The sequence below is a fragment of the Aquarana catesbeiana genome, linkage group LG04, assembly GCF_042186555.1.
Source record: "Aquarana catesbeiana isolate 2022-GZ linkage group LG04, ASM4218655v1, whole genome shotgun sequence".
NCBI lineage: Eukaryota > Metazoa > Chordata > Amphibia > Anura > Ranidae > Aquarana > Aquarana catesbeiana.
In genome coordinates, this window is record NC_133327.1 from 47,778,468 (window position 1) to 47,803,452 (window position 24,985).

General features: G+C 46.5%; 1 long non-coding RNA gene across 1 annotated transcript in view; it reads right to left on the reverse strand.

Annotated features, from left to right (window-relative positions):
* The window catches only part of LOC141139232 (uncharacterized), a 167,779-nt gene extending 151,496 nt beyond the window's left edge, over positions 1 to 16,283 (reverse strand). The window contains exon 1 of the long non-coding RNA XR_012243737.1: positions 16,089 to 16,283. This is a non-coding gene — a long non-coding RNA (uncharacterized lncRNA). The remainder of the gene's footprint in view (positions 1 to 16,088) is intronic.
* Between the last annotated feature and the right edge of the window lie 8,702 nt (positions 16,284 to 24,985).

Sequence of the window (24,985 nt, forward strand, 5' to 3'; positions counted from 1 at the left end):
ATGTACCCAGGCTGTGGTACTACAATCAACTCAGTTTTCTGGATGACCAGAATGAAGCCAGGCCATCACTTTCAACCCTTCCCTCCACCCTTCCCTCCACCCTTCCCTCCACCCCAGCAGAGGCTGATGAGGAGCAAGCTGTGTCTTCCATCCTGGATGAACCAGATATGACCATCTGGAGTCAGGTAAATTATTTTAACAAATATTTACTGTACTAATATTAATGATGTTAACTGGATGTTATAATTGTCTAAAATAATTTTGCACTCAAAATTGTGTATACATATCAATTGACAGTAGTGGCTAAATATGTTTGGCACCTGCTTGAAATAATTAGGGTGTCTGATTAGACTCTTTTATTAAAGAGATGTATTCACATTGAATTTGCTATTCATGAGAAGCAAACTGTGTGTCATTGATGAACCCAAAAAAATATACTCAAACTATTGTCCTTTTTTTATACACAGGATGAGTCCATCCAGGAGGAATGTGGGGAAAGTGGCAGGCAGGAGGAGACCAGGCCCATGGACAGCCTGGAGGAGGCCGGATTCACCATCATCCTGGAGGAGGCTGGGCCCAGTGTCAGGCAGGAGGTGGCTGCTCCCAGTGAGGTGGCTGCTCCCAGTGAGGTGGCTGGTCCCAGTGAGGTGGCTGAGCCAAGTGAGGTGGCTGGGCCAAGTGAGGTGGCTGGGCCCAGTAGGAGCCTGACCGAATCCCAAGTGCCTCCCCTCCACCTTCCCAAAAAAAGGGCCAGGAAGGGGATGGTCACACAGGACGCATCCCTGCGCCTCATGCAAGAGGCCACCCGTTTTTTAAGGAGCCCCCCCGAAGCGGAAGAATCCTATGGCTGCTATTTAGCCAGCAGGCTTCTTCAGATGGATTGGGAGCAGCGCCTCATTTGTGAGCGCCTATTTGGGGAAACAATCCATAAGGGGCTGCAGGGCACGCTAACACAAAACACCCAACTACATGAGGCAGCCCCCCTCCTCCTCCTCCTCCTCCTGCCACAACTGAAACACCAGAGCCACAGCCTCAAAAGAAGGCTACAGGGAAGGCTGCAGGGCAGCGTGGAGGAAAGGCTGCAGGGAAGAGAAGAAAGTGATGACCTGGGTTCAGTCTGGTCTGACAGAAGACGCAGGCTGTTGTAGGACCACAGTCTGGGGACATCTAGATCATCTGCTGGTGCTGTTGATCTCTGGGATTCTTGGACCAGATTGTGCTCCCTCTTATATGGACTCCGCAAGATCCCAATTTTCTTGTACACCGACTTTTTCCAGCGTTGACTTCCTCTTTATTTTATTTTGACCATGAATAAATGGATCTTTTTTGAGTTTAGCAAAAGACTTTATGTGTTTTCTTTTAAATCATTGATTTTACACACAATGTTAAATTAACAAGGGACAACAATCTCATTGAGTTTGGAAAAAACACACCAAAAATACATTACTAATGTTAATAATGTTCAAGTGCTAAGTCTTGAAAATCAAAAAATGTACATAACCAAAAACGGTGCTTTGGGTTAACTTTATCTAAAAACTAAAAAATAATCACTATAAAAAAAAAAAAGAATAATGGGTTCTTTGTGGTAACTTTACAAACCTAAAAAAAAAAAAAAAAAGGGGAAAAAGTATTATTAGTATGGAAACATTGTTTTTAAAATGCATACTATATCATTCATGAGATCAAAGAGAAAAAGAATCCAGAAATCAGTTTGGGAGAACTCTGATTATGAACAGCAAAACACCTTCGTTCTTTATAGAGCATTCGTAAAGAAGAAATAAAATGCGCTGCATTCAACGATCACAGATTTTGCAGCGTGATGAATGTGCTACCTACAATACGAACACTAGTTTTACTAGACCGAGTGCTTCCGTTTAGTTTTTGCTTATGAGCATGCGTCGTTTTTTTGTCCGTCGGACTAGCATACAGACGAGCGGACTTCGGGGTCCGTCGTAGTTACGACGTAAAGATTTGATGCATGTTTCAAATCTAAAGTCCGTCGGATTTGAGGCTAAAAAAGTACGTTGAAAGTCCGGAGAAGCCCACACACGATCGGATTACCAGCCAGCTTTAGTCCGTCAGCGTCCGTTGGACTTTTGTAGACGAAAAGTCCGACCGTGTGTACGCGGCATTAGACTTGTCCTCACGCGGTTCTTGTTAAAGTTCATAGCAGAACACACATATATGTTGAGCCAAACAAGCTCAGCATTTTCTTAGCCAATGTTCGAATCTCTTCAAACCGGCTCTTATCCAGTTGGCTGTTGGTGATGGCTGCGTAACTCGCTGTCACAATGCAGCTCACTGAGCTCGAGCTGCAGCTGATCTGGAGCATCATCAGGGTCAACAGAGAATGGTGAGGAGAAAAGGCTGATCTCCTTTTCAATAGCTGCAAAATCCTGAAAGCACCGTTTAAACTCCCCAGCCAGAGATGTGATGTCTGCTGCATACCTGATCGTTTGCGCACTGATATTGTCCTGTGGAAAACTGTTCATTATTTCCTGCAACGCTGAAAAATGTATGGTATTGGGCTGTGTTTGTGACAACTGCCTTATGAAAAGCTGCAGCTTTGTTCCAAAGGCTTTGAGGTGTGAATAAAGCTGGTTCACCGCTGCATCTTTCCCCTGAAGACTCATGTTAAGAACATTCAGATGCTTTGTTATGTAGAAATCACAAATCAGCCAGCCAAATCGGATCAGATAGTTCTCGTATCGGTTGTCCCTTTGTTTCCAAGAATTCTCCGATTTCCTTTCTGAGAGAGTAGAAACGCTGCAGTGTAGACCCCCGACTGAGCCATCTTACATTGTTGTGATATAAAACATATTTGTATTCAGCCTGGATGTCCAGTAGAAACATTTTAAACTGGCAGTGGCACAGGGCTTTAGAGCGGATAAAATTAATAGTCTTAACCACCGGTTTCATATTTGAGATGTTTGGCACAAAGAACTTGTTGATAATTGATACAATGGAGTTTAATAGCTTTGCCTCCTTCTTCGATCACCTTGTTACAGATTATTGTTGCTAATCCACTTTGTTCACCAGCCATGGCAGGTGCCCCATCAGTAATAATCCCAGTAAGTTTGTTCCAAGGCATTTTCATGTCATCTATGGCGGAACTAATAGAAACAAATAAATCTTTTCCTCTTGTTTGGTCCATAAGGCTCTGGAGGTCAAGTAGCTCTTCAGTCACATTCATTTCATCGTTCACCCCTCTCATAAAAATCAGCAACTGAGCTGTGTCAGATACGTCCCTGCTTTCATCATAGACTATTGAAAAGAAGTCAAAATCCACTCATTTGGATGTCAACTCTCTCTTAATATCTGATGCAATCTCTTCAGATCTCCGTGCTACAGTGTTACGAGCCAGGTAAATGTTGGCAAACTCTTGCTTCTTCTCGGGACAGATATTCTCAACCATTTTCATAACGCATTCTTTGATAAAGTCACCCTCAGCAAAAGGTTTGCAATTTTTAGCAATTAACATTGCCACCTCATAGCTCACCATTATGGTATTTTCATTTGACTCACGGGCTCTTGTGAAAAATCACTGTTGTGACATTAAAACAGCTTCAAGTTGCTTCAACTTTTCATTGCGGTCACACCCTGTTAGCTTGTCATATGTGCTATGTCTCGACTGGTAGTGTCTCTTGACAATAAATTCCTTATAAACAGCCACAGTCTTTTGGCATATCAGACAAGCACAGTGATTCGGTATTTCAGCGAAGAAATATTCCACTTTCCACCTGTCCTGGAAGCGGCGGCCCTCAATGTCAACTTTCCTTATCTTATTTACAGTCGCCATTTTAGAAATTGACCAGAAGGGGAAGGGATCAAGGGATCATGTGAGTGCTGTGCCAGAGGTTTTGGTCCAAGTGTGTTTGTCCGATACACTAATACACTGCCCAACAAGAATTCTCCTACCTTTGTGGCTGTGTGGTGAGTCTAAGGATGAGCTTGGGCGTGTGATTTGGATATATATATCACAGGCACTGTGACATTTCCCGATCTCTGCATCTGCGGACCGGGAAATGTCTCAGTACCTGTGATTGGCTCTGTCAGCTTCCTAACGGGCTCTGGGATATCGACTTGTGAACACGACCCAGAAACACGCCCCAGCTCATCATAACAATGAGCGGCGCTCAGGGATTTGTCAGGCTAAAGAAGAGATATACGGTATAGAGCAAAAAAAGAACATAACACGCCCGAGCTTGGGGGCCACAGATGGATATAATTGGGGGCCACAGAAGAACATATATGCAAATTTCAAGTGGGGGCCACATCAAACCGCAACGTGGGCCGCAAATGGCCCATGGGCCGGACTTTGGACATGCCTGGATTATATGTTTCACATAATTAATTAGTTTTTAAGTGGATAGCGCAACACATTTATTTAGATTTTATAAATATTTTCCATGACTGCTAAGGGAAGTCTGGATGGAACCCAAAAACTCTTTTGCATATATTGCTTTCTTTGTACTGTTTTGCACTGTGCCAACCAAAAAATTTAAATGCCATGCTATAGCCACTCTAAACCAGTGTTTCTCAACCTTTTTTCAGTCAAGGCATCCTTTAAAATTCTCCAGGCACCCCATTCTAATATGTGAAAAAAGTAAACTAAAATGTACATAATGCAGCAACATCCACACACACATAGGACACCCAACACTAGAGGTGATTTATTCTTCCAAAGCAAATGCACCTTTGTACACTGGCACTAACTAATTTTCTAACGTTTCATTTCTCTCAGTTTTTCTCTCCCTTGCTCAACTAATGTGACCCCAGTGCTGATGTAGAGGGACGAACAAGGATGCTGTGCAAGCGCTCAATGTTCTCTATATCAATTGATGATGTCATTGGTTTTTAGCATGCCAGCGGCCGGCTAGAAAGTTGTAATAGTGCGCAATGAAAACCTCTGACTTTGTGTAACTAAAAGGCAGGCTTTATCCATCCGCTGGCTTGTATACAATTTTTGGGCAATTTTTAGGCAAGGCACCCCTGAAGGAACCTGAAGGCACCTCAAGGTGCCTGAGCACCCTGGTTGAAAAAGGCTGTTCTAAACCATGTGTGTCCTGGAAGAACATTATAATTATAGTCTGAATAATGACTGCAATACACAAGTGAATTAGATACGAAAAGTTCAAGTATGGCTGGACCATCCCTTCACATTTCTTACTTAAGAAGTTTTTAGAGAGTGTACAGATCTGTAAATTGGAATTCAGGAAGTTTCCTGGCACAGTTGGAGGAGGGCTGCAGGCATACAGCGTACTTTGACCGAATACAGGACCAATCGTGACTCAATGGGGAGTAGGCACTGTGCCCGGAGCTCTATCATATATCACAGTGTTATCCTGCTGGTGTGTAATGGTAAGTAATTCATGTGTGATGGAATGCAATATTACCACACCTTCGTATAGAAAGACATCAGAGCAGAATTCCCTTGCTGAAACAGAGTAGGGATTCTGTCACCCCTTTCCATGCCACAATAATATTGACTATGCTGTACAAATAAGATCTGTCAGCTGTTCAAATTAATTTCACTATTCAAAAAGCAGATCATTCAATCAAATAAAATGACCATGGTCTCTTGTAACATGGTGAGCAATTAAACTGTGTTCCATGTGATATTACATATTAAAGCACATGTTAACCCACTCACTAAAATCTCACATGTTAATTTAATTTCAAAAGTCATGTTTTAACATTTTTAAATCTGTTGCTTTCTTTTAAATAATACCTGGTCATCCTACCATCAATGTCCTTGTTTCAGTACTTCTTTTCTATAGGGTGACAACCCTATCCCTTTCTCCAAACCGTGCATCTGCATTTTCACCCTTAGCCCACATTCAAGTTAACTTGTTAAAAAAAATAAAAATAAAAAATAGTTTCAACTAATGAGGATAAAGCCAGAGGTTTTAGTTGCATACTTTAGATTATATATGCAGAAGCCACACTATGGCATCAAACTAAGGGCCCATCCACACCAGTTGTGGTAGGACTGCATTGGGCAGCCATTCCAGCACAGTAACATAGCAAGGCAAGGCAAAATGCCTTGACTCCAAGCTGGCTAGTTCACAGCACTGCGTTACGGTGATGTACGCTAAAAAAAGGACAGCATGCAGACCTTTTTTTTTTGCAGTGCAGTGCAACACAATCCACCAACTCCCACCATGCTGCGGCCAATAGAACCTAATGAAATGCCATTTGGTGACATTTCAATAAGGTCGTATGCCACTGCCTTTACACGCACATGAACTTTAATGGCATCCCAGTCTTAGCCCATGAGGTTCAATATTGACTTGGCCCACCCTGTACAGCTATAGCAGCTTCAACTGTTCCTCCACCCCAAACTCGCTCATCCATGTCTTTAAGGGCCTTGCTTTGTACACAGGTGCACAGTCATGTTCGAACAGGAAGGGGCCATCCCCAAACTGTTCCCACAAAGTTGTAATGAAATTGTCCAAAATGTCTTGGTATGCTGACGCCTTAAGAGTTCCCTTCACTGGAACTAAGGGGAACTAAGGGGCCAAGCCCAGCCCTTGCAAAACAACCCCAGACTATAATCCCCACCCCCCCGCCGCCAAATGATTTGGAGGGGTGGCCCAATACTTTTGGCAATATAGTGTGGTTGAGCTAGTTTGGGGTGGAGGAACTTGACTGGCCTGCACAGTCCTGACCTCAACCCAATAGAACACCTTTGGGATGAATTAGAGCGGAGACTGCGAGCCAGGTCTTCTCGTACAACATCAGTTCCTGACCTCACAAATGCGCTTCTGGAAGAATGGTCAAACATTCCCATAGACACAGAAGAGTTGAAGCTGTTATAGATGCAAAGGGTGGGCCAACTCAATCTTGAACCCTACAGACTAATGCCCCGTACACACGGTCGGACTTTGTTCGGACATTCCGACAACAAAATCCTAGGATTTTTTCCGACGGATGTTGGCTCAAACTTGTCTTGCATACACACGGTCACACAAAGTTGTCGGAAAATCTGATCGTTCTGAACGTGGTGACGTAAAACACGTACGTCGGGACTATAAACGGGGCAGTGGCCAATAGCTTTCATCTCTTTATTTATTCTGAGCATCCGTGGCACTTTGTCCGTCGGATTTGTGTACACACGATCGGAATTTCCGACAACGGATTTTGTTGTCGGAAAATTTTAGATCCTGCTCTCAAACTTTGTGTGTCGGAAAATCCGATGGAAAATGTGTGATGGAGCCTACACACAGTCGGAATTTCCGACAACAAGGTCCTATCACACATTTTCCGTCGGAAAATCCGACCGTGTGTACGGGGCATAAGACTGGGATGCCATTAAAATTCATGTTCATTGCACAGAGCATGTAAGTATAGGCATGTTGTTTTTTTTTTTTTTAAGAAATCGAACATTTATAACCACTTTAAGAAGTCAAGCCACCAAAACCCAAATACCAGATCAAAGTCCAAATAGACCTTGCCCATCCATATTTTAGGCTGGGATGAGGGAAAATTAGAATTTTGGCTTCATGGAAATTTTGGTAAAAATGTACACAATTTGTTGAAATTCACTATTTTTGGATAAATACATTGAAGATAATGGGGAAGACAAAACTGATTTGGATTCAGGGTGCAATGGGCTTTTATTTGCTCCAGTTGGTTAAGGTGGCTTCCCATAACCTCAAAGGAAGGGAGAAAGGGGAACTCTGTACTGCTGACAGGAATATGCACATCTCGTCTGTAGCTGAAGAAACATACCGGTAAAAGTACCAGAATGCACAGGCCAATGTATATGTGCAAATCAGGTAATAAGATGCATTCTCTGTAGCAGCCCCATCCTTGCCTGAGTTTAAAACAGCCTTTCTCAACCAGGGTTCCTCTTGAGGTTTATAGGGGTTCCTTGAACAGTGATCACACTATTGTGCTTGACCAAAATAAATGACAGTTGTTCAATTTTAAAGATGTGGATTTTATTGTTGTAGAAATAAAATGTGACATTTTATATCTTAAAAATGTCCTTTTTATTTTTGGGCACCAATAAAATCCCATCAAATACCTCTTGCTCTATGAATATTATTCTAGGGATGTGGTGCCAAATAGCCATGCCACCTTACCACAGTAACACAAGATTAAATAAATGCATCCTGGGCCCTGGAAAGATAAATCCTAACTCATTGCATTAAAACCTCAAAACAGCCTTTCTCAACTAGAATTCATCCAGAGCAGCTTTGGGGTTCCTTGAACAACAAGCTGTGGTGGACTGATCCTCTGCCTGCTGGTACCTGCAATGTTTTTCCTCTTATTTATCAGATAAGTAACTATTGTTAGCAATGATCACGTTATACATCTGTAGGGGGTAATGTAAGGTGACCATAGATGGACTGCCATTGTAATGGGTGTAGTGGAGCCCTTCCCTTATTGACCACCATTATGGTTTGACTAATGTACCGAGAGTTATGGATATGAATTTTAGCTCTCTGTGTTCCCTGTGACATGAGCATTGGTTCAAGGGTTTCTTCATTGTAAGAAAGTGGAAAAAATATGATCTGGTGAAAAAAAAACTAAACCAAGGACCCCTGTCCCATTCAAGAGGCCCCGCTCTTGGACAACGCAATCCCTTATCATTGGACTGTAATCTTCTACAGGGGCTGATGCAAATTTTATATAAAGCACTGCGTAAAAAAAAAAAAAAAAGTGTTAGCTCTGTACAAATGAGTAAAATAAATATGTCTACACGTAAGGTCCAAAACCCTTTAAACTTTGTTAACTGTGCCCGAGCTTACCGACTTCACAAAAGACAAGTATTACAGAAGTTTCTACCCAGAGCAAAGTTTGCTCAACATCTTTTACTGTAATTAGATGGGCCAATAAATAATTGAGCACAAGCGCAATATTTCAGTCTTTCACATGGCCATTTTGGAGCCTATATATGGCTAAATAAATGCATCCCGGGCCCTGGCAAGATGAATCCTAACTCAGCGCATTAAAACCTCTAACAAGTCTATCTGCTTTCTGAAATGAGTGGGAGATGAAAGAGAAGAGTCTCATTTAAGCAGGCCCAGCGGAACATTCCTGCATTTATATAGCTGTTATCAAAAGCAATTCATTTGGAGATCAAATAGACTGACAGATAGGACAAACCGAGGGATCATTTCGGCCTCCGGGCAATCTAAGGCGAAAGAGAAAAAAAGAAGAAGAAAAAAAAATGGCGTCCTGACACCTCCACTAATATTGGGCCTAGTCAATGCTCAACTATATTATACGACGTTCCAGACGTGATAATATAGAGTCTTTTTTTTTTTTTTTCCTCCCTCTGAAAGCTCAACAATCATTTGCAGCCGGGGAGATGGAGTGAGTGATGTGCAGCATTTTCGATAATGTAATCTAGTATGCAGAACAAGGATTCCACGGCTCCTTAACAAAAAATAATCAGGTTGAGATGTAGATTTGATAAGGCGCCACTTAGGGACAGTACGGCAGGCCCCAGTGTGACAGTTATCAGGGCTAACTAATGCAAATAGGCAATGCCTGTCAGGGAGCTTGTAGTTCCTTAAAGCAAAACAAGGCTTACCTTGGACGGGATCTGCGGAAATACTGAATGCTATCTGCATCAGTTGTCAGCAGCAGGAAAAAAGTGTCTGATCGTCTGTGATAGCACATTAAACTGGATTTTTATTTTTTCTTGTTAAAGTCACCACCTTATAGGTAGCAAAATATTAGCATAGGCCTACAGCGTACCATATTTTACACCATAAGTGTGACGATTAACAGTTATATATGCAGTTGAAATACATGAATAGTTGCTGTTTTACTAAAGGATCTGGATGTATGCCCATGCATTCCTGAGATTTTCCCAGCTCTGCCAGAACTTTCAGCCAGGCTGGTGACCTGATATTTAGTCTGCTACGGTAAAGCATGGTCAACTTCCTGCCCCCAGCCTATGCATGCGCAGTGAAATAGTAGCAGCAGGAGGTCGATAATGGCATTGCTCTGCTCTTTCCTTCTGTCTGCACGTTCCTTGTAAGCATGTATTCATGCAGCAGACCTGATTGGTTCAGAGTTTTGCCTCTGCCAGTCCCTGTGTGTTGCTGTACAGGGGGTTACAGAGGGTCAGATTCAAATATTTTCACTAGCTGCATCTAAAATACATTGAATTATTCTTTAACAAATACATAACATAACATAACATAAACTCATCAGGAGATTTTTGCTTAATTCCTGTGTCACCAGGACAGGAAGTGAAGGGATAATTCCCTTTAGGGGGGAAAAGGCAATGATTAAATGTTGATAGATCCCTCCCTGCTTTATCCAAAACTAAAAATAAGTCAAGGCTGAATTTTTGGAAAATACATATTTGTTACAATGACTATAAACCATAATATTGAAAACTGAGGTCCTTTTGGGTAAATGTGACATGGACCAGAAAACTAGGGTCTTATTTAACCCTTTTGTAAACAGAGGTCATTGAAGCTTAAACCAAGTTTAGCATCACCCGTATGTAGCAGTTACCATACCGGGATTGAATTCATGGCTAATTTGCCAACTTGCTATATAGAAGCAAGATTTGGGACTTTGTGTGAAACATTCAGCCAAGGAGGCAACACAACATAATGATGTCTGATGTGTAAACCATAATTATGACCATATCTTGCATAGTAACGAAATACATCCAATGTATTACAGTAAAACATGGAAAATTTAATTCCATAACATAGTACATAGTAATATAATAACATATTGGCATAGCAACATAATGGTATCATGGTAGTAACATCATAAAAACGCCAGATTCATTGTTGCGTGTCTCCACAGTAGTATACATAATTTAAATTTTAATTGGTGGAATCCAAAAAAACATATTGTAGGGTATTATATGAAAGTAGTATATGGGGCATCTAATAACTCGACGCGTTTTGTGGCTAATTTGCCAACTAGGACTAGAAATGCGCACAGATATACATTCCTAGTTCTCTGCTGAACAGGGAACAACAGCATGTGGCAGTTCCCATAGAACAGGGCAGTGTGCAAGATGGCTTAAAAGTCGTATTGTGGTCATAAAGTGGCTGACAAAAGAGCACTGCGGTAGTGGCATGTCTGTCTTTTAGTAGATCACCTGAAACAAACAATGCATTTTATGGATCAAACCACTCCCCCTTTATCAGGGCAACACAAACGGTTATAAAATGACAGGTATAAAACGGAAAAAAATGTCTAAAACAATCATAATAACACATATATGGAAATAAAAGCAGTTATTTGTATGCTTTGAGTGACAATCTTGGCACCCATTAGAGGGGAACCTTGAGCAGCCTTACCAGAGCCAGTGAGCTCACTGGATTACTGTGTTCTTTACATTACTTTGAATGAATAACTGTTTTCCCAGCACTATGTGGATATGTTTTTTGGGGTTTTCTTATTGCTGAATGTATTCCCTTTAAGGAGATTTCCCCTTGCTTGCTGGCCTGATGGCATAAGTCATGGAAATCTCTAATGAGAAAATAGGCAGCAAAAAAACTTGATGGAGAGTCTAGCTTCCCTACACTCTACACTGTTTAGGGCTCTTTTACACTTAAAATGTCCCTGAAGACTATATTGCCGCCTCATGAATGCCAATTTTTTGCCACTCTTATGGGAGTGTCTGCAACCGTGAGCCTTGTATTTGGCTCACAATTGTAACAGGGCCCCATTCACCTGAAGTGCTCACATTCAACCAATACCAGTACTGGATAGTTTTCAAATTCAAAATCTGTATTAGACAATATAAAAGCCATCACAAGCAATTGAACTGCTAGTGTAGGTAGTAAAGTTCTCCATGCAGGGAGAAAGACAAAAATGAAAACACCGTTGACAGTTACGAACAGAGCACTAGTACTTCCCCAAGAAGCAGTGGCATAGCGTGGGTTGTCAGCACCCGGGGCAAGGCAAGTAATTTGCACCCCCCCCCCCCCCAACCTGTGGACTTTTATCACTCCCCGAGTCCCTTCAAATACAGTAGCACTGACCTACCTGATTCCTATACTGACCATTACACACTACACTGACCACTATACTATACTGTCCACTACACTGACCACTATACTATACTGTCCACTACACTGACCACTATACTGTCCACTACACTACACTGACCACTATACTGACCACTACACTGAGAACTACACTGTCCACTACACTATACTATACTGACCACTATACTACACTGAGAACTACACTACAGTGACCATTACACTGTCCACTATACTACACTGACCACTATACTATACACTCCACTACACTGTCCACTACACTATATTGACCACTACACTAACCACTATACTGTCCACTATACTGACCACTACACTATACTGTCCACTATACTGACTACTACACTGAGAACTACGCTACACTGACCACTATACTGTCCACTACACTACACTGACCACTACACTACACTGACCACTATACTGACCACTACACTATACTGACCACTACACTACACTGACCACTATACTGACCACTACATTACACTGTCTACTACACTACACTGTCCACTACACTATACAGACCACAATACTACACTCACTGACCACTACACTACACTGTCCACTACACTACACTGTCCACAATACTACACTGACCACTACACTATCCACTACACTATACAGACTACAATACTACACTGTCCACTATACTACACTGACCACTACACTACACTGTCCACTACACCACACTGTCCACTACACTATACTGACCACTACACTACACTGTCCACTACACTACACTGACCACTGCACTACACTGTCCACTACACTATACTGTCCACTATACTACACTGTCCACTATACTACACTGACCACTACACTAACCACTACACTGACCACTACACCACACTGTCCACTACACCATACTGACCACTATACTATACTGTCCACTACACTACACTGACCACTACACCACACTGTCCACTACACTGACCACTACACTACACTGACCACTACACTACACTGACCACTATACTACACTGACCACTACACTACACTGACCACTACACTATACTGACCACTATACTACACTGACCACTATACTACACTGTCCACTACACTACACTGACCACTATACTGTCCACTACACTATACTGACCACTACACTATACTGACCACTACATTACACTGTACACTATATTGTCCTGCCTAGTCTTCCTATACTGATACTACATATACGGCGCCTGTCTCTTCTCTCTCCCCCCCCCCCGTGTTTATCCATTCCTCACCTTCTTGTCTTGCATCGGTCTGGAGGATAGGAGGAGGAGGAGGAGAAGACAGCTGCCCCGGCGCTTACACTCTCCAGTGCTCGTCTCCCCCGCACTCCGGCCAGCATGTTCATTGTTTCCCGGCGCACTGTGATTGGGCTATGGGGGTCATGTGCGGAGGCAGGAGCAACCGTGATCACGGATAGGCCAGCCCCACGCCGCACATGACCCCCATACGCCCAATCACAGGGCGCCAAACACTGGACATGGCGGCGGAGCGCGGGGGACACAGGAAATTAAATTAGGAGGAGGCAGCCAGTAGTGACACTACTGGCACGAAATTGCGCCCCCCTAAATGTCGCGCCCGGGGCCACGGCACCCCCTGCACCCCCCACGCTACGCCACTGCCAAGAAGTGAACAGTGGTACAACAGAAAGAATCCAACAGGCGATGGCTGTGCACATCATTTTAAACTCTTGTAGGTTATAGAAAGCAAAAATAAACAATGATACTTAGATGGTCCACCCCAGCAATGGCCCCAGGGGGTAACAAGGACTAGGCAGTGTCGAGAAGGTGTGCAGTAAACATCCAGTAATCAAAGAGAAGATTAGAAAATAAAGAAGAAAGGAAGTAAGAGGAGGAGGAGGGGGAGGGTCTGTATCAGTAGTGGTCCCAAGAGCTCAAACAAATGGCAAAGTAATGGATTTCATTAAGGCTTCAAAATGGTGGCATCAAAATCCAGGGGGTAAGTACTTTTTGACCCAAGGCTACTATATTTTGTGTGTACCTGCACACCTTTTCTTGAAGTGTCACCTCAATCTTTGCATGTATCATTGCCTGGGCGACTCAATTTTTTGTTGTGGTTAAACAAAGAGCCGGCATGGTACTGGATAAAGCAGACATCCCAACCTACAAAAACTTATTTCAGTGAGGTGGCAAGCTCATTTCAGGGAGGTCACGCTCCGTGCCGACAACCCCCCCCCCATTCATAATAAAATACTATAATAAAATAATACTTTAAAGATATTAATAATATAATGCCATAAGAAAATAATACTTTAAAAGATAATGTTGTGTCACACTCACCAACAATGCACCCTCACTGTGCCCATTTGCAGCCTCATCAGTGCCAACAATACAGCCTCACTGTGCCCATCTGCAGCCTCATCAGTGCCAACAACGCAGCCTCACTGTGCCCATCTGCAGCCTCATCAGTGCCAACAATGCAGCCTCGCTGTGCCCATTTGCAGCCTCATCAATGCCAACACTGCAGCCTCACTGTGCCCATCTGCAGCCTCACTGTGCCAACAATGCAGCCTCACCAGTGCCCATCAATGCAGCCTCACTGAGCCATCAATGCAGCCTCACTGTGCCAATGTGAAGCCGAATTAGTGTCAACAATGCAGCCTCACTGTGCCAACAATTCAGCCTCACTGCGCCCATCTGTATCCTCATCAGTGCCCATCTGCAGCCTCACTGTGGCCATCTGCAGCCTCACTGTGTCAACAATGCAGCCTCACTGTACCCATCTGTATCCTCATCAGTGCCATCTGCAGCCTCGCCAGTACCTTGATTACACACAGCAGGTGTCTCCCGTTGTGTCATGCAGCTGCAGCCTTGACTGTTCGGCAGTCGTCCACGCTAACAAAGCCCCGCCTTCTCATACATGATAGACGGTCAACTGAACACTGATACAATGCTGGGAAATCTAATCAGTGTTCCGTCTATGATGGATGAGGAAGCAGGGTTTTGTTAGAGTGGACGGTCGCCAAACAGTTAAGACTGCAGCTGCATGACACAGCGGGAGACACTGTTTGTGATTACTCCAGGCTGAGTGGAAGTGCAGGCTCAGCTGAGAGATCGAGTCGCGGGAGACTTGAGATGTCTGATAAAGCATAGTGGCCATTGCATGTGTATACCCTAATGTGGCATCCTTTGCAGCTTAAGGGGGGTGGGTGTGTTAGTTAGGGCAGCATGGTGCAGCAATAACAACACACATAGTCCATGTGCAATTAGTGGAACTTGTATTGCAATAAAGGCAGAACTTGCCTTGTAGTAAAGGCAAAACAGTTCACAACAAACCAAGTTGGACAGGGCCCAACTGGGAGCACTCACAAATGCCAAAAGCATGTAGTGGAGCAGGTGACCTGGGGGGGGTGGGGGGTGGGTAGGGGCTTAGAAAGACTCTGTTGAGCCAAGATGGCCACCAAGGGTCACCTGGATGCTGTGCAACCAAACCGGAAAGCTGCCCCCCGAAACCAGAAAACCACAGAGAAACCAGAGTTTCCCCTGACTTCCTCTCCAAGCTGTGATGCAGCTCTGGTCAGGTGCCACCTACCTATTTTTAGGATTTTAAAATAGGTAGGAACACCCAAAACCTTATGTGAACAGTAACATAATCATAAATTATGGCAGGGAGGTTTTGCTTTTGGAGATCCAAGAAGACATATAAGAAGCCGATGGCTGATCCCACCAGGCTTTCCCTTATTAGTAAAATATCACTTTTAGGAGGACTGACGTCAGTTCTCTTTAGTGTTTCCAAAATCACCTTGTCTTTAAACATCCTTCCACTCCCTCAAGCCAAAGCCCTCTTTAAACTATATCATTATGCCATTGAATGCCAAAGGTAACTTTTACAGTCCTCGTTATAAAATGTAATCTCACTGTTGTCCAATGACACGTCCTTAATTGCGGATAATTATTGCGAGAAATACAGATCTACTGACCCTGAAACGTGGCGTCGATTTAGCTTAGCGGGGTCTTTAGCTGAGCATGTTTACCGTCCTCGAGGCGTATCAAGTTATCCTCGGGACTCTGGGACACATCACCAAATTAGATGAAATACTAATTACGGCAAGATAAAAAAAAAAAAACCCCATCTTACCCTGTTCTCGCCGTTTCCTCGGGAGATAGGGAGCGCCTCCGAGGCTGTCTCATGCGTGACAAGAGTGAGCTGTCACATTTGAATAATATCCTGCATATAGATAAACCTTTTTTCCAATTCAACTAAGTTCACTTCTGCAAACAAGAAAATGATAACTGGGAGGGGTTTTAATAGAGGGTTATGCAAATGAAGCCACAGATTTAAATATCGCAACGGAGGGATCACAGCTGTAGATTAGAAAAGATTTAAAGAGCGGCTTTATATGGCAATGAGATGCTGGCATTTTTATAGGATTCATGAAAAAAAATAAAAAGTGACAGTTTATTGTAAACAAGAATTCACATATATATATAAAATCAGATTTATGCAGGAGGTATTTACTGCCTGGGCAATCATAATAGCAGATCACAAAGATTTCTAGAATGGTTGGTCGGGGTCAATTTAAAAAAAAAAAATATTTTTAAGTATTTTTTTTGTACTAATGTTTTATTTATTGTTGGTTTCTTTTTATTTGTATAGATAGATAGATGTAGAGATATACAATCTTTATGTTACAAAAAATGTTTTAATTAAAGACAAAGGGAGTACTATAGGTTATATCCCAGAGGTCATTGAAGCTTAGGCTTCTCGACCAAATTTAGCAGCATCAATATGCATCAGTAAACATAACCAGGGTTTTTTTTCTCAGGTGTAGGAACTCTCCCCTTCTATGTCACTTCTTGCCTCCGCCCCCTACCCACCTCTGAGCACTGTTCCTTGGTTGCACCCCCTATCTACCTCCCAGTAGTGCCCCTCTTAGAGAATACAGAGCCAAGTATAATTTTGTGTTGGTAAGTAAATCGTACGAAATTTGTTAACGATAACAAGAAAAGTACTAAATAGATCCCCCACAGCGAGCAGCAATAGACCCCCCCCCCCCCAACAACAATAGATTCACCCAGAAACAATAGACCCCCAAGCAATAATGTACCCCCAGAACAAAATACCACCCCAGCAGTAACAACAGATTTCCCAGCAGCCAGCATCAATAAACTCTTCAGCAGCCAGCAACAAAAGACCCCCTCCCTCAACAGTAGATCTTTTCCAGCAATAATAGATCCCCGCCAGCAACCATAGACTGCCACACAAAAATATATCCCCTTCAGCAACAATAGTTTCCAGCAGCCAACATTAATAGACCCTCCAGCACACCCCAGCACTCATTGCCATTATATACATTCAGTGCTGGAGGTTCCGAAACTGCGTTCCCCCGCATTCCTGCTGAAAAAAAGCCCTGAACATAACTCTATAACTCCCTGGCCAATTTTTCAGTTTGATAGTGGTGTCTCAGAACTAAAAATGTGTATTACTACGGCCGGGCGGTTTGATTGACATCCAAGTTTGATGTCACTTCCTGTTTTCTCTCTCCCATTGAGCCTGGGAGAGCGGAAACAGGAAGTATGAGGAGCGGAATCACCGCTGCCAGTGGAAAGCGATATCGCAGGAGAGGACACCACAGCAAGGTAAGTGCACAGGCTGGACACAGGGACACAGGCTGGCTGCATTTCATGTGACACAGGCTGGACACAGGGACACAGGCTGGCTGCATTTCATGGGACACAGGCTGGACACAGGGATACAGGCTGGACACAGGGACAAAGGCTGGCTGCATTTCATGGGACACAGGCTGGACACAGGGACACAGGCTGGCTGCATTTCATGTGACACAGGCTGGACACAGGGACACAGGCTGGCTGCATTTCATGGGACACAGGCTGGACACAGGGACACAGGCTGGCTGCATTTCATGTGACACAGGCTGGACACAGGGACACAGGCTGGCTGCATTTCATGGGACACAGAATGGACACAGGGACACAGGCCAGACACAGGGACACAGGCTGGGTGCATTTCATGTGACACAGGCTGGACACAGGCTGGCTGCATTTCATGGGACACAGCATGGACACAGGGACACAGGCCGGACACAGGGACACAGGCTGGGTGCATTTCATGTGACACAGGCTGGACACAGGCTGGCTGCATTTCATGGGAAACAGGCTGGACACAGGGACACAGGCTGGCTGCATTTCATGGGACACAGGCTGGCTGCATTTCATGTGACACAGGATGGACACAGGGACACAGGGACACAGGCTGGACACAGGCTGGCTGCATTTCATGGGAAACAGGCTGGACACAGGGACACAGGCTGGCTGCATTTCATGGGACACAGGCTGGCTGCATTTCATGTGACACATGATGGACACAGGCTGGCTGCATTTCATGTGACACAGGATGGACACAGGGACACAGGCTGGCTGCATTTCATGTGACACAGGATGGACACAGGCTGGCTGCATTTCATGGGACACAGGCTGGCTGCATTTCATGTGACACAGGCTGGACACAGGCTGGCTGCATTTCATGTGACACAAGCTGGACACAGGCTGGCTGCATTTCATGTGACACAGGCTGGACACAGGGACACAGGCTGGCTGCATGTCATGAGAAACAGGCTGGACACAGGAACACAGGCTGGCTGCATTTCATGTGACACAGGCTGGACACAGGGACACAGGCTGGCTGCATTTCATGGGACACAGGCTGGACACAGGGATACAGGCTGGACACAGGGACAAAGGCTGGCTGCATTTCATGGGACACAGGCTGGACACAGGGACACAGGCTGGCTGCATTTCATGTGACACAGGCTGGACACAGGGACACAGGCTGGCTGCATTTCATGGGACACAGGCTGGACACAGGGACACAGGCTGGCTGCATTTCATGTGACACAGGCTGGACACAGGGACACAGGCTGGCTGCATTTCATGGGACACAGAATGGACACAGGGACACAGGCCAGACACAGGGACACAGGCTGGGTGCATTTCATGTGACACAGGCTGGACACAGGCTGGCTGCATTTCATGGGACACAGCATGGACACAGGGACACAGGCCGGACACAGGGACACAGGCTGGGTGCATTTCATGTGACACAGGCTGGCTGCATTTCATGGGAAACAGGCTGGACACAGGGACACAGGCTGGCTGCATTTCATGGGACACAGGCTGGCTGCATTTCATGTGACACAGGATGGACACAGGGACACAGGGACACAGGCTGGACACAGGCTGGCTGCATTTCATGGGAAACAGGCTGGACACAGGGACACAGGCTGGCTGCATTTCATGGGACACAGGCTGGCTGCATTTCATGTGACACATGATGGACACAGGCTGGCTGCATTTCATGTGACACAGGATGGACACAGGGACACAGGCTGGCTGCATTTCATGTGACACAGGATGGACACAGGCTGGCTGCATTTCATGGGACACAGGCTGGCTGCATTTCATGGGACACAGGCTGGCTGCATTTCATGGGACACAGGCTGGCTGCATTTCATGTGACACAGGCTGGACACAGGCTGGCTGCATTTCATGGGACACAGGCTGGCTGCATTTCATGGGACACAGGCTGGCTGCATTTCATGGGACACAGGCTGGCTGCATTTCATGTGACACAGGCTGGACACAGGCTGGCTGCATTTCATGTGACACAAGCTGGACACAGGCTGGCTGCATTTCATGTGACACAGGCTGGACACAGGGACACAGGCTGGCTGCATGTCATGAGAAACAGGCTGGACACAGGAACACAGGCTGGCTGCATTTCATGTGACACAGGCTGGACACAGGGACACAGACTGGCTGTATTTCATGGGACACAGGCTGGGCACAGGGACACAGGCTGGCTGTATTTCATGGGACACAGAATGGACACAGGGACACAGGCTGGCTGCATTTCATGGGACACAGGCTGGCTGCATTTCATGTGACACAGGATGGACACAGGGACACAGGGACACAGGCTGGACACAGGCTGGCTGCATTTCATGGGAAACAGGCTGGACACAGGGACACAGGCTGGCTGCATTTCATGGGACACAGGCTGGCTGCATTTCATGTGACACATGATGGACACAGGCTGGCTGCATTTCATGTGACACAGGATGGACACAGGGACACAGGCTGGCTGCATTTCATGTGACACAGGATGGACACAGGCTGGCTGCATTTCATGGGACACAGGCTGGCTGCATTTCATGGGACACAGGCTGGCTGCATTTCATGTGACACAGGCTGGACACAGGCTGGCTGCATTTCATGTGACACAGGCTGGACACAGGAAAACAGTAGGGTGCCCACGTGTCCCGGATTGCCCGGGATTGTCCCTTATTTGTGATATTTGTTCCATGTCCCAGGCACCTTCATTCCAGGACAATACACTGTCCCGGAAAGAAAAAAAAAACACACCGCCAGGCGCCAGTCCGACTCTGCCACCCTGACCCTTATAAACATTTACACACACACCTCATATAGCTACTGGTTGCTAGGCTAGGGCCGTCCCGCGTCTAGCAACCAGTGACGTCAGCTGACATTGTCACGTGGGCAGTCAGAGCATTGGGCATCCGCACCCTATGGGCTACTACGGCTGAGCCTGAGCAGCACGCCTCCGAGAGAGAGAGAGCAGCCGCCAGCCAGGCAGCTTCACTCAGCCACAGACACCACACTGAGTCTGACACCAGAAAGAGCCACACTTACTAGCTAGCCTGTGCCCACAGCGACAGTCAGACAGTGCCAGCCAGTCCCGGGGCCGCCTGCCGCTGCCGAGGTGCCGACTACTCCAGTAGCCCCTGCAGCAGCGCCAGCAGCACATTGCCAGCAGCGCAGCCCGCGCTGCCCGACTTCTCCACAGTTCAAGCTCAACTTCTCTCCTCTTGAGCTGGGCCTGAGGCTCATCCGAGTCCTCCTCCCTCCCGCCCACGAGTCCGCGAGTTTGCCGCTAGACATTGACAAACTTCCAGGTTAGTGTTACACTTCTTTGTTACAGTGAGCATGCTCCCCCTCCGTTCTGCTGCTGCCCCCGCTCCAGTTTTCCTCTGTGTCCCCCAGTTCTGCTGCTGTCCCCCCCCTCCAGTTTTCCTCTGTGTCCCCCAGTTCTGCTGCTGTCCCCCTCTCCAGTTTTCCTCTGTGTCCCCCAGTTCTGCTGCTGTCCCCCCCTCCAGTTTTCCTTCGTGTCCCCCAGTTCTGCTGCTGTCCCCCCCTCCAGTTTTCCTCCGTGTCCCCCAGTTCTGCTGCTTTCCCCCCCTTCAGTTTTCTTCCGTGTCCCCCAGTTCTTCTGCTGTCCCCCCCTCCAGTTTTCCTCCGTGCCCCCCAGTTCTGCTGCTGTCCCCCCCTCCAGTTTTCCTCCGTGTCCACCAGTTCTGCTGCTGTCCCCCCTCCAGTTTTCCTCTGTGTCCCCCAGTTCTGCTGCTGTCCCCCCCTCCAGTTTTCCTCTGTGTCCAACAGTTCTGCTGCTGTCCTCCCCCACTCCAATTTTCCTCCATGTCCCCCAGTTCTGCTGCTGCCCCCCCTCCAGTTTTCCTTTGTGTCCCCCAGTTCTGCTGCTGTCTCCCCCCTCCCTGAATGGCACTTTGGAAATGTGGTCACCCTAGAACACAGGCTGGCTGCATTTCATGTGACACAGGCCGGACACAGGGACACAGACTGGCTGTATTTCATGGGACACAGGCTGGGCACAGGGAAACAGGCTGGCTGTATTTCATGGGACACAGAATGGACACAGGCTGGCTGCATTTCATGTGACACAGGCTGGACACAGGGACACAGAGTGGACACAGGGACACAGGCTGGCTGCATTTCATGGGACACAGGGATACAGGCTGGACACAGGGACAAAGGCTGACTGCATTTCATGGGACATAGGCTGGACACAGGCTGGGTGTATTTCATGGGACACAGGCTGGGCACAGGGACGCAGGCTGGCTGCATTTCATGGGACACAGGGATACAGGCTGGACACAGGGACAAAGGCTGACTGCATTTCATGGGACATAGGCTGGACACAGGCTGGGTGTATTTCATGGGACACAGGCTGGGCACAGGGACACAGGCTGGCTGCATTTCATTTGACACAGGATGGACACAGGCTGTACAAAGGCTGGCTGCATTTCATGGGACACAGGCTGTACAAAGGCTGGCTGTATTTCATGGGACACAGGCTGGACACAGGCTGGCTGCATTTCATGGGACACAGAATGGACACAGGGACACAGGCCGGACACAGGGACACAGGCTGGCTGCATTTCATGTGACACAGGCTGGACACAGGGACACAGGCTGGCTGCATTTCATGTGACACAGGCTGGACACAGGCTGGCTGCATTTCATGTGACGCAGGATGGACACAGGCTGGCTGCATTTCATGTGACACAGGATGCACAGAGGCTGGCTGCATTTCATGGGACACAGGCTGGACACAGGCTGGCTGCATTTCATGGGACACAGTAAAGCCGCATTTGGTGGACAGTGAGACTGCATTCATGGGCAGTAAGGCTGCATTAGGGGCACAGTGAGGCTGCATTCATGGGTACAGTGAGGCTGCATTCATGGGTACAGTGAGGCTGCTTTAAGGGGCACAGTGAGGCTGTATAAAGGGGCACAGTGAGGCTGCATGAAGGGGCACAGTGAGGCTGCATAAAGAGGCAAGTTAGGCTGCATTAAGGGGCGCAGTGAGAATTCATTCATGGGCACAGTGAGGCTGCTTTAAGGGGCACAGTGAGGCTGTATAAAGAGGCACAGTGAGGCTGCATAAAGGGGCACAGTGAGGCTGCATTAAGGGGCACAGTGAGAATGCATTCATGAGCACAGTGAGGCTGCATGAATGGGCACAGTGAGGCTGCATTGATGGGCACAGTGAGGCTGCATTGATGGGCACAGTGAGGCTGCATTGATGGGCACAGCGAGGCTGCATTGATGGGCACAGCGAGGCTGCATTGATGGGCACAGCGAGGCTGCATTGATGGGCACAGTGAGGCTGCATTCACGGGCACAGTAAAGCTGCATTTGATGGACAGTGAGGCTGCATTGATGGGCACAGTGAGGATGCATTCATGGGCACAGTGAAACTGCATTGATGGGAACAGTGAGGCTGCATTCACGGGCACAGTAAAGCTGCATTTGATGGACACAATGAGGCTGCATTGATGGTCTGAGGCTGCATTCATGGGCATCATGGGCATCATGTCCACAACCTCTAACCATCTCTTGTCTTATATCATGTCTGCAGTCTCTGAGGGAGTCTGGAGAGGAGTCAAGAGTGGGAATGCCGCCAGGATGGGGGTCATGGGAGAAGTCAGACATGTGTGGACTGTGGAAAAGGAGACTATAGGATAAAACCAGAGCTGGAGCCTGCACGGTGCACCTGAGAGAAGGTCATTGACAGCACTGCCAGGCCAGTCTGGGGGGGGGGGGGGGGTCACTGTTGTAAGGGGGGAGTGAATACAATAATGTAAGGGGGCACTGATGTAAAGGTTTCCCCACTTTGTGCTTTCATATCTGTCTTCTCTATATATAATACACTCTTCTAGTGGCGGTGCATCCATAAGCCGCCCCCTCTCTCCAGCCACCCCTCTATTACCAGTAGTTGATTCATGCATTGCATGGCCACCACTGCCACCCCCTATTCACCCCTGAATTACAGCGGCGGGGTATTTTTTTTAAGTACCTGATTAGAGCCATAGGCTCTAATAGGCGTCAAAAAAGGTAAACAGCGAGTGGCATGCTTGGTGCTCGCAGTTCACTCAGCTGTGTTAGGTAAGAGAATGAATATTCACTTTCCTAACACTAAACCGCCTCTCCACCAATCAGGTGCTTGAGTCTGTTAGCCGTCACCTGATTGGCTGCAATGACAGGTGCTGTGATTGAACGCCTATCAGGCGTCCAATCATAAAGGACAGGAGGAGAGGACAGGAGAAGACATCGAGGACATGAAGGAAACCGCTCACCGCTGTCACGCACTGCCCCACTGAGACAGGGTAAGTGCCGGGCAGACGGCGGGCAGGGGGGCACAGTGGCATCATTCGATGGACACAGTGGGAGCATTTGATGGCACAGTGGCAGCATTTGATGGCACAGTGAGAGCATTTGATGGCACAGTGGCAGCATTTGATGGCACAGTGGCAGCATTTGATGGCACAGTAGGAGCATTTGATGGGCACAGTGGGAGCATTTGATGGGGCACAGTAGGAGCATTTGATGGCACAGTGGGCACATTTGATGGGCACAGTGGCTGCGTTTGATGGCACAGTGGCTGCGTTTGATGGCACATTGGTGGCGTTTGAGGGTACAGTGGCTGCATTTGATGGTACAGTGGATGCGTTTGATGGTATAGTGGCTGCGTTTGATGGGCATAGTGAGGCTGCAATTGATGTTTTTTTTTCAGTTTGTTTGTGCCCCCCAAAAATTTTGAGCACCAGCCGCCAATGCACTATTCAAATGTGCTTGGTTAAAATGCATGGTTTTCCCTTTCATGAACAAGAAAAAAATTGACATTATGTTGTTGGGCTGGTATAATAATGCTATGAGGCTGGTATGAAATTTTTTCCAGGGTTGAATTTTATTTCCAGTCTGGCCCTGGCTCTTGGTCAGCTCTGTTTCTGCTCTTGGGTTGACTTGTGGTATCAGGACTTTACAGTCCGCTGAAGCCACTGGGGGGTTCCAGAAGACGTCCAAGCAATGGAGCATAACAACATGGACTACTACCTCATGGAGGTATGCCTGGGCATCCACAGAACTATAGTTAGGATTAGGAATTAGACTTGTTCATATTGGACTGAAATATTGAAGTCTCTTCAGTAAAGTTACATTAATGGGGCGTACACACGGGCAGACTTTCCGACCGGACTGGTCCAATGGACTTTTCAACGGACTTTTGACAGTCTTACGACGGACTTTTTTTACGAACGGACTTGCCTACACACAACTGGACTACGGACGGACTTGCCTACACACGACCGGACTTTCCGGCAGACTATGTCCGCCGGTCTTCCCGACGGAGTTACGACA